We start from the raw sequence: 11,733 nt of genomic DNA on the forward strand, positions 1-11,733 counted from the left end.
AAAACTGCAGTTGTTTCATATAGCAGAAATATTTCATAATAAGTATTTCTAACCAGCTTTCCAGATGAGTCTCCCTTTTATAGCACCCTATAAAGTTTGTAAGGTATACTTTTTTTTTTTGTCTATAAGAAGTTAAAAGGAACAGTCAACTGGAATCAACAGGTCTGCATTTTAAACTATTAAAAAAAAATTTTGGGGGACAAATGTTAGCACACCTGGTTGAGTGCACATATTACCATGCACAAGGACCCTGGTCCCCACTTGTAGGAAGGAAGCTTCATAAGCTGTGAAACAAGGCTTCAGGTATCTCTCTTCTTCTCTGCCTCTATATTTCCCCTTACCTCTCTCACACCTGAGTCACAATAGCCAAAGAGTGAAAGCAGCCTCAATGCCCATCGACAGATGACTGGGTAAAGAAGTTGTGATATATATATTTCATGGAATACTACTCTGCAATCAAAAAGGATGATATTGTGGGGGTTGGGCAGTAACGCAGTGGGTTAAGCACACATGGCGAAAAGTGCAAGGACCGGAATAAGGATCCCGGTTTGAGCCCCCGGCTCCCCACCTGCAGGGGAGTCAATTCACAGATGGTGAAGCAGGTCTGCAGGTGTCTGTCTTTCTCTCCCCCTCTCTGTCTTCCCCTCCTCTATCCATTTCTCTCTGTCCTATCCAACAATGAAGACATCAATAAATACAAAAACAATGAAAAACAACAAGGGCAACAAAAGGAAAAATAAATAAATAAATAAATATTTTTTAAAAACCAATAACAACTACAAAAAGCGCAACAACAAGGGCAACAAAATGGGAAAAATAGCCTCCAGGAGCAATGGATTCATAGTGCTGGCACCTAGCCCCAGAAATAACCCTGGAGAGAGAGAGAGAGAGAGAGAGAGAGAGAGAGAGAGAAAGATGATATTGTATCCTTTGGGACAAAATGGATGTAACTGGAGGTGATTATGTTTAGTGAATTAAGTCAAGAGATGAAAGACAACTACCAGATGGCTTCACTCATATGTGGAATCTAGAGAAAAGACACACTTGAGGTGAAAAAGAAAAAGAGCACAAGCAAGCAAACTGTTTCTAAGACATGTGAGAATGATAGCAGTTAGCTCAGGGAGGTGGCAGGGTGAGGACACAGAGCTCTGACGCTAGGTGTGGTGCAGAGTCTCAGAATCTTACAGTCTTGCAACTACTACTAATCACATTTTTTTTTTAACTTTTATTGGTGCATGTGACTTGGGAGTTGCTGTCTCTCTCTCTCTCTTTTTTTTTTTTATTTTTATTTATAAAAAAGAAACACTGACAAAACCCATAGGATAAGAGGGGTACAACTCCACACAATTCCCACCACTAGAGCTCCATATCCCATTTCCCTCCCCTGAGAGCTTTCCTATTTAACCCTCTGGGAGTATGTATGGGGTCATTGTGGGGCTGTCTCTCCTCTCTCCCTTCTAAAACCACCCTCTCTCTAGTAAGCTGCTCAAAGTTTATTCTTCTGCATGCTGACTAATAACTTGAGTATACCTCAGAGATAAAGCTGAAAGGACATCAGGTCTGTAGGGATGAACTGCACACCAGGTTAGCACCTTGCCTAGAGACATGTTGCTACAGTGGTTTGAGGAAAGTTGGTCTTCAATGTCAGCATCAAGTTACAGAGAGAGCCACCCTCCTAAGTCTAAGTACCTGGGAGGCAGGTACTTAGACTCACTCTCACCAGGTCCCTCTGAAGAAGAAGAATCCCTTGCAGTCCACATGATACCAAAAGGAGCTGTGGGCATAAGTGGAGGAAGCAGGTAGGTGGTGACCTGCCCACAATTACCCTGCAAAGCAATCTTCAGAATGCTTCACCCATAACTGGCCACAAAGTTTCTTTAAGTAGATCACAGGAGATAGCATGGGTTTCAACACAGCAAGAGTTACTGGGTGGGAGTAGTTAGCATAATGGTTATACAAAAAGACTATCATGCCTCAGGCTCCAATGTCCCAGGTTCAGTCTCCCATACCACCATAAACCAGAGCCGAGCAGTGTGCTGGTGTAAAAAAAAAAAAGAAAAAAGTTGCTGTTGCTATTCAATCCTATAGTTTAATAGCGGTTGCATTTTTCTTTCTTTCCTTTTATTTTTTTTAAGATTTTATTTATTAATGAGAAACATAGGAGGAGAGGGAAAGAGCCAGACATCACTCTGGTACAGTTCAATCCGGGGATTGAACTCATGACCTTATGCTTGAGAGTCTGATGCTTTATCTACTGCACCACTTCCCCGGACTGCAGTTGCACTTTTCATATTGATGACATACATATTCTGGAATAATCCAGTTTTTAAATTTTTATTTATTTAATGGGTAGAGACAGAAAGAAACTGAAAAGGAAGGGAGATACTGAGAGGGCAGAGACGCCCACAGCCCTGCTTCACCACTTGTGAGGCTTTTCCCCTGCAGGAGGGGACTGGGGGCTTGAACCTGGGTCCTTGCTTATGGTAACATGTCTGTCTACTCAGCCAGGAGTCCACTGTCCTACTCTATTCAGTTTTTTTTTTTGTCTTATTTGGTTTTTTTTTTTTTTAGTATTTATTTACTTTTAAGAGAGAAAGAACCAGAGCATCACTCTGGAGCATGTGATGCTGGGGATAGAATGCTGGACCTCACTGCAAATAAATCAAGAGATTAGTCACTGCATCACCATCCATCCAATAGCCCAGTTTTAAATTAATTCCTTAAACCACAGAAACAGTCTGGAAATGCCAGTATATAAATAAAAACTGTATCTGACCCTCTTCACTAGACCACAGGTTCCAATTTTGGGTTTGTATTATCATCACCATAATTTTCACTGTCAGTAAGTATCAGTGGATGAGTAGGGGAGGCTCTTGAGGCAACAGGTGTTCTGTTTGCTCCTACAGCCACCGTCTGGCATCACTCAAGTCTCCACTTAGACTTCAATACCCCAGAGCGAGCATCTGCTGAATGAGATTGCTGTCTGGAGGAGTGAGTGGCCTGTAAGCCAAATATCAGGGCAGCGGGCTTGACTGAGGGTGTGGGAAGAGAATGAGGGAAAGTATGGCAAGAGGTGGAATGACCTGCCTGAGACCGGCCCATTGCGTGAGGGCTGGGATGACAAGCGTGCTCTTTGATGGCTGCTGTGAGAAGCCTTGTCTACCTGAAACCCATCCCCACAAAGGAGATTTGGAAGCTAAGTTCTACATTGTTCCAAGTTCACCAGGAACTGCTATTTATCTTGTACTTGGGCCAACTGTGTGGCTCTGTTCAGGACAACCGGTTCCTCCACCACTTCCAGGACTGCTTGGTTTCTGTGTAAGCAATGTATTTGCCTCAAAAATCACTAGGTCTATGGAAACCATTCACAAAAGCAAGAGAGGGAAAGGAGAGATCGAGCGGCAAGTAGGTCAGAGGCAAGGAGAGCAAGGCTGAAGGGAGAGATTGGCAGCTGTAACTGAGATGTGGCAGGCATTAGATATGAAGTCAGGTTACCCAAGCCCGATTACGTTCCAAGTGCTAAGCAGAATGTCAGTAGAGCCTTCCTAGACATTTAGTTTCCAATGGCAAAGGCTTGTTATTTCATTACTCTTAACATTAGAAGCAAAAGCCTACTTTGCAATGCTTAGTAGAGGTTAGCAGGTAGTTCACCTGGATAGCGCACTTGCTTTGTCTTGTGCTAGACCCAGGTTCAGGCCCAGCCTCCACTGTATTGGAGGAAGTTTCAATGCTAATGTATCTTTCCAGTATTCCATCTCTCTCTCTCTGAAAAAGTTGGCTCAGCAATAGCACAGAAACTTGATTAGAAGAGGTCGCTCATCTTGTAGGGTGCCTGCCCAGGTATCCATATGGTCTAGGCTCAAGCACTTGGCACAGCACACAGGAGCACTACAGCACTAGAGGAAACCTTGGTGCCAAGACATTTCTCCCTCTGCCTTTGAAAAATGTAGCTGGAGTGGGTAAATCACACATGTGCGAGACCCCAGCATGGCAGAGGAGAAGGTAAGAATTAAAATGCTTGGGGGTCGGGCAGTGGCGCAGTGGGTTAAGCGCATGTGGCACAAAGCGCAGGGACCGGCATAAGGATCCCAGTGCGAGCCCCCAGCTCCCCACCTGCAGGGGAGTCGCTTCACAGGCGGTGAAGCAGGTCTGCAGGTGTCTATCTTTCTCTCCCCCTCTCTGTGTTCCCCTCCTCTCTCCATTTCTCTCTGTCCTATCCAACAACGAACAACATCAACAATGGCAATAATGATGGCCACGAGGCTACAACAACAAGGGTAACAAAAAGGGGAAAAAATGGCCTCCAGGAGCGGTTGATTCATGGTGCAGGCACCGAGCCCAACAATAACCCTGGAGGGGAGAAAAAAAAAGAATTAAAATGCTTAGCATCTTATTCCATTAGGCCAAATTAGTGCGCTACAAGAAAGCCATTTTGTAGTCACAAAGCAAGGAGCCAGTTCATGTCATTGTCTCTGCAGAGCCGTGGGGTAAAAACAACTATTTCACAACCTGGACTTGTATTAGTTTTATCATAAAACATGTTTAGTTCATTCTGGATCAGAATCACTTCTTGCTACATAATCAGTGAAGAGTTTCTGAATTGGTAGTTACCTTTACCCTAAATGCTAGGTCATCAATCTTGTTCCAAAGACTTTCTACCTCCTTCAGAAGTGTCTAGTTCATCCATCCTAATATCCTGACAACACAATGTATTCCTGTTCCTTTCTTAGGAAAGAGGAAATATCAGACACATTACCTTCCACATCAGCCAAAGTGCTCTTACACATTCTAATTAAAGTTTTACCTGGGCATTTCAACTTAATATCCAAAATATTATCAGTAGTAATGTGTATACAAATTTTCCTTGATGTCAGTTTGCTCCAGAGTTGGACTTTTTCCACTCCTCCTGGTTTTGTTTCTTTTTAAAGATATTTTATTTATGAGAGAGAGAGAGAGAGAGAGAGAGAGAGAGGAAGAGAGAGATACACCAGAGCACTGCTAAGTTCTAGTTTATGGTGGTGCTAGGGATTGAACCTGGGACCTCAGAGCCTCAGGTAGGAAAGTCTTTTGCAGAACTGCCTCAGCTCTCCTCCTGGGTTGGTTTGTTTTGTTTATTTACCACTAGGATTATTGCCGGGGCTCAGTGCTGGCACTATGAACCCACTGCTCCCGGTGGCCATTTCCCCCCCCCTATTTTTATTGGATAGACAGAGAGAAATTAAGAGGAAGGAGAAGAGAGAGAAGGTCACCCTGAAAGTGGGGAGCAGAGGCTCTAACTCTTGTGCATGGTAACAGGTGTGCTCAACCAATGCACTACCTGGCCCCCCTCAGCTAGTTGTTTATTTATTAATTCTTTTTATTTCAGACACAGCAGGCCATGGGAGAGATAGGAGAGATACCATAGAACCATTCCATTTGTGGAGCTTCTCCTGGTGCTGTCTGACATTCCCACATGGTGCCAGGGCTCAAATCTGGGCCCTCATACATATGCTCTACTATGAGTTACCTCTCATAGTTTCAAGTTTGAATTTTCAACAGATCTTTTCTAGGTACCAGCTTACAACTAAATCAAAGCAAACTAATACTTTCAATACTTTGTTCTTATGTTTTTAGGTAATTATTGACTTTACAAAGATGAAATGGGTCTTACTCCCTGACCCTGGAATTAATGCAGCAATTATTTCACAATGTTTGTTCAGAACATTTGTTACTAAAGCAGAGGGCACACCCAAAAGTAGGGCAGATTTCTCAGCAGTCACAGAATGTCAACACAAGCACCTGTCCTTTCTGCTATGATGGAGGAAGAGAAAAACATGCCAGCAGGAAAAGGAACACAGAAAAGTTCAGCTCACATGTTAAGTGGTAGACTACTTGTGTAAGAGGTAGCTTTTGAGCAGAATCAAATTTTAAAAGGCAATACTTGTTAGGGCCAAATGTTCACAGCTGCATATTGAAATCTCAAGGCATGCTTTCCTATAATTTCAGGGTTGTCATCCACCACTGTTGGCTGGAAATAAGCCAACAGATGTGTATGACTCCGATGTCTTCTACCTAGAACCCAGAAAGGGCTGCTGCTGCACTCACTAGGATGTAAAGTGGATTCTGATGCCAGAACTTCGCTAATCCAAGTAGGCTGTAAGCATCCTGATAGAGGACATGAAGCCTGGAGATAACTCACCAAGTATGTGGACAAACACTGCCCCCTACTGCCAAAAGATAAAGAGTAGCTCAAGATAACTAGTATCTTCCCCATTACAGCCAGTCTTTTATTATTATTATTATTTATTTATTCCCTTTTATTGACCTTGTTGTTTTATTGTTGTAGTTATTATTGTTGTCATAATTGTTGGATAGGACAGAGAGAAATGGAGAGAAGGGGAGACAGAGAGGAGGAGAGAAAGATAAGACATCCGCAGACCTGCTTCACCGCCTGTGAAGTGACTAACCTGCAGGTGGTGGTGGGGGGGAGTTTGCACCACCTGTGCTTACCCCACTGCGCTACTGCCTGACTCCCTACAGCCAGTCTTAAAGAAGCAGAAAATAAGACCCTTATTGCACCAGTTTATTTTTGTAATACTGGGGGTACCACAAACATCTTGCCTGTTGGGAAAGTTGTATGATGATTATGTGTAAATAAAATCTGTTTCTAAGTTACAAGCTGCTGTACAGTTGTTTAATATATTAGGAACACTCATGGCTACCAGACCAGGGAGCTCTAAGTGTATTTGCCAAACCCAATCTATGGCTCTGTATTATCTGTCCACCTGCTTTTCCTTGAAATCCTTTATACCAGGCTACCTTAAGCACTGTACTAAAGTAGTTTGATGTTAATCATAAAACACCTACAGACAATCAAAGTGGGTGGTTAAGTTCTTCTAAATTCAATTTTGACTTAGGACAAACACTGAGCTAATCAGAAGGCTAACAGCACGTAAAAATTGAAGTTCTAAGCCAAGGTGAATATGCATGTTAATTACATTTGAGCAATGAAAAAAATGCAGGGGGAAGGAAACTTTAATACCACTTAAAAGGGGGGGGGGAGTTGAGTGGTAATGCAGCAGGTTAAGTGCAAAGACTAGCATGAGGATTCCCGTTCAAGCCCCCCCCCCCCCCCCCCCGCTGCAGGGGAGTCGCAGGTCTGCATGTGTCTATCTTTCTCTCCCCCTCTCCTCTTCCCATTTCTCTGTCCTACCCAACAGTGACAACATCAATAACGATAATAACTAGAACAATGAAACAGCAAGGGCAACAAAAGGAAATAAATAAGTACTTTTTAAAAAAAGTATTTGTTTTACTTATTGGGAGAACCAGAGTATCTCTATGGCACATGTGATGCCAGGGATCAAACTTGGGAGCTCAAGCTCAGAAGCCTAGAATTCTACTTGTATCGCTTCCTGTATTGCTTTTATCTAAGAAGAAACAATTCTAAATTGCAGGATAGAATATTCATGAGTTATTTGGAATTGCATACAGATTACAAGCATTACTATTTAGTATGTATATAGTTACAACTGTTGAAATTGATTTTGTCCTCCATATTTTATAACCTTGGGATTATCACACATCAAGTGTCTCTTATTCAAAGTTAGTCCATCTACTGTCTCTTGATTCCATTCTACAAAAAAAGTATTACTCCTTCTGACTTGAGACAATTGCTTATTTTGTTACCAGAACAGGGCTGAGTCGCTTCATTCATTCACAAAGTACATCCTCCCACCACAAGTGAGAGAGGATGGAGTCAATAGGTCAAGCTGATGGGCTGTGTGGGTAATCAATGTATTTGTTTTAGAATATTGTAAGAAGTACACAGAGCACACATCTGGGTTATAAAAGCCCTTTTATAAAGCCATTTTTAAACAAAACAAAAAGTCTTACAAAAGAAAAAAAATACAGAAAAATGTAACTTGCTTCATTATGTCCCAAAAGAGAGGGGGAAGGGACAATGCCAACATGCTGAACGATAAAGGGTTCTTTTTATTTTTTTTTTAATACAAAATACAAGCAAAGGCTACACATACTAAAAACAGAGCTCAGGAGCAGACACAGTCCTGGAAACCCTTTGATAAAAGAAAGCAGGGGTTTAAGTTATCTATGCAGATACATACAGAGACTGGGACGTGTAAAAATTAAGTATCACAAAGATCATTACATGTCTACCAATGCATGTTGCGTCTATAATTCATGTGCATGGTCAACAAAATCATGTTCACTTTAACCCCATTTCATTTAAATTAAAAAAAAAAGACCTTTTAAATAAAGTGGTTACATTCAATCTTTAATTTCCTTAGTACCATGCTGTAGATACCAGCACTGTTAAGGTATTGCAAGAATGCCCAACCCTCTAGTCTGATCACACATCAAGCAATACTGAAGTATGAAGGGATCCTTGGCGTCAGCCCAGACTAATTAAACAGATTTCTTTTATTTATTTATTTTTTTAAAAACTCTCCCTGTGTAGAATGCAAACGTTTAAGGACTAAAATTAAGTTAGGCTGGGAGTTTTAGAGCTGGCACAATGAAGTCTGAAAGATGAATCAAGGCAAACAATTACTGAGAACTTGGTGGTTGCTTTAACCTGGCAAATTTTGGAAGTCTTTCACTAAATCCTGCAGGAATTAGATATCTATAGTCTGCTGCAACATGTTCATGGTAAACAAACTAAGTAGAGCTCTTATTTACAAATCTTGTAACAAATACTTCTGGAGGAAAATTAAAAAAAGAATTCACTAATTACCAGAAGACAAAAGGTTTAATTGCCAGACATATACAAACACATTCACACACACATCCACACAATACTTCAGGTTTTTTTTTTTTATTTCATACGTTATTTAGGGCATAAGCAGAGTACTATACCCTTACATCCCATTGAAAAAAGAAGAAAAAAAACGACCCTCCCCCCATTTATCTAGAAAACCCTCCCTTCACCCTGATGTACAAAGTGTATGCACAATGGTGGCACCCACCAGCCACGCTAAGCATGCTCAAGACAGATGTCACAGTCCAGTCATTCATTGGCATGGCAACAGGCAGGTTGAGGGACTTTTCCCAATAGTGGTTAATACAGTCAGCACCACTGTGAATTAGGCTTTGAAAAAAAAAAAACGACTTAGGGATGTGGGGTTCAAAAAGAACCATTCTGTATCAAGTTTATCCTAAGACGGAGAAAATTAAACATGTTGGAAAATTTGATGTCTCAATATTCAAGGAAAAAGCTCCCTTTCAAATAAATCCAGTTTCATGCAGCGAAAAGGACAATTATTTTACCCTCAAGAGCAATCAGTTTGTTATATTCTCCCTATCCACTGAAAGGAAACATGTTATTTGTTCTATTTAGGTATCTAAATCTGAATGCTAACAACCAGAGCCCAGGCCATGTGATTTCCAAACCCTTAAGGTGAAAGTCTGTTCACAGAACAGCTACTGGTGATACAGGCACAGAAAGAACCATCCAAACTGTTCTTTGGAACATCAGCAATGGCCAGGGGAATCTTATAAAACTGTACCTGTTGCTCCTGGTATGAGACTCTGCTCTTGCCTAATACTCTAAAAGCATCTCTTAAACTGGTTTAAAGAGCAGTATTCCCCTGACCTCAACAATGCAAATCCACTTGTTACCAGAATATAAAGAAACAAAGAAATAAGAAAAAAAAACTCACAATAAATTTAGCTGATTTAAATACTAAATGTTTAAAAGAAAAAACTTCAAGGGATTTTATCTTCAAATTTCACTTGTGATTAGTTTACCTAGTAGAAAATGCTGTCTCAATTAGTACTAAGTACTGAACTAAAAAATGAACCTAGAGCAGTGCATTTATTGTGTGTGTGTGGGGGGGGATTAAGCCAAAAACCAGTATCTAAACTCCATAGGAAAGCTACCTCTATTCTTCTAGACAAAAAGATCTCTATTCTACCTTCCTAAAGGAGGGTATATCCATTAATTTTTTTTTTCCTGGATTCAGTTGGATATGGAGAAAGAAAAATGTTTTAGGGAGGACAATCTGCCATTATTATACTTAAAAGGTGTCCTTTGGGTCCACACCATTCATTTCAATCTGAGGTGAGGAGGGCTAAAAGCAGCAGCATGTTAGATTTAACACAACACAAGCTACCCATTTCTATCAATAGCTGTGTTAGGTGTAGGGGAGTCTGGAAAAATTCTTAAAATTTAGAATGTAGTGTCAGTCAGCACAGCTGCAGGAATATGTTTTAGAGGTAAACCTAACAGAGTTAAGAGAATTCAGATTAATACTAACAAGCACCTTCAAGGTTAATATCCCACTTCCTGAGCACTGCAAAATAAAGACAGTGAATGCTATTGCCATTTCACCCCAGGCACACACAAGAGACAAAGAGGGAGTGCAGTCAGGAATGGTGCCAATGGCCAGTCACTCTCTCAGCTTCCAGCGTGTAACATGTCCTGCCATCACAGGCCAGCCCGACTATTGAGCACCTATTTCCAGTTGAGACACCACAGCTGCACGCACGTGGGGGAAGACTAATGTGTTTTAAATCATCAACTAAAAAAATGGGGCCAAGTTATTCAGAGCCTGTCTCAATTGGGACACAGATCCCATGTCTATGGCCAGCCTACTAGGAATATATATATTACACTTTCAATCTGCAAATAAATGTTCTAAAAAGGGATCCCAAACAAAATGTCTAACCAATGAACACAAGTAACCTAGAAAACAGGATTCCCACGACATATGTGCACTTATCACAGAGATGTCAGGTCAGACGACTGACTACACCGGAGACTGTAAATACAAAGGCTTAAAGTTTTTAAAGACCCTTCTACTGTTTCATGAAATAGGGTCTTAACATAAACCCAAACTTTACTAGGAATGACTCAAAAGTTAAAAATTCCTAAAAGCATAAGTGCATGATGGGAACACTGGCAGGCCATTTACTATATGCACACAAATCTTGTTAAAATTGGATGCCTGGACATATACAATAAAGCAACTGGTGTAATCTTTTAAAATCCTCATGACAAAATTCACAACAATAAAGTCTACCATCATGAAAGGTAATAATCCAATTACTGTTGATGCTCAAGTTCTCTGTTTAGTACCAAGTATTAAAATCTCCAAATTAAATTTTTAAGAGTGCAAAAAAAAAAATGTTTAAGAGTGCACAGTGAAATGACTGTCTCTAGGTGCTTTAAACATCATGAAATTAAGGATATTCCTTAAAGTGTCTTAAAAGTCTATGAGTTTAGATAACCACATGACCTACAAACATTTGTAAGAAAGCAACATTGACAAAAATCAAACCACACTGGGTATCGAAGAAGCATATTTAGGTAAGAGTTATATTTCATTAACTTCCCAGTTCATTAGCACACCAAGACCTCCAAATTCTGCTCTGAGTAGCTCCTGGATCATGATGCAGAGGTTCAAACCTACAGCTACAACTTGAACTGCTTTCATAAGGCTAGTATTTAGTCTTATCAACTGCACAGAGCAGAGGCCTCCAAATGCAGTTTCTCTCATTCTGCTTAATTTCTTATACTCTTGATTTAAGCAACATGAGCAGTAAGACAGTATTCAATGTGGGAATAGTAATTTTAATGTACTCCTACCAAGGATAGGATCTGAAGTTAAGTGAAGAACAGTCAGAAGAAATCATGCCCTAAAGCAGAGCTGGCGGATGGGGGGGGGGGGGGTGCAGTAGGATCCTACAAGGTAGCAGGAAGCCAAGAAATGCACTTCATGTTTCTACAAAGAA

Source organism: Erinaceus europaeus, chromosome 19 (assembly GCF_950295315.1).
Source record: "Erinaceus europaeus chromosome 19, mEriEur2.1, whole genome shotgun sequence".
NCBI classification, from domain to species: domain Eukaryota; kingdom Metazoa; phylum Chordata; class Mammalia; order Eulipotyphla; family Erinaceidae; genus Erinaceus; species Erinaceus europaeus.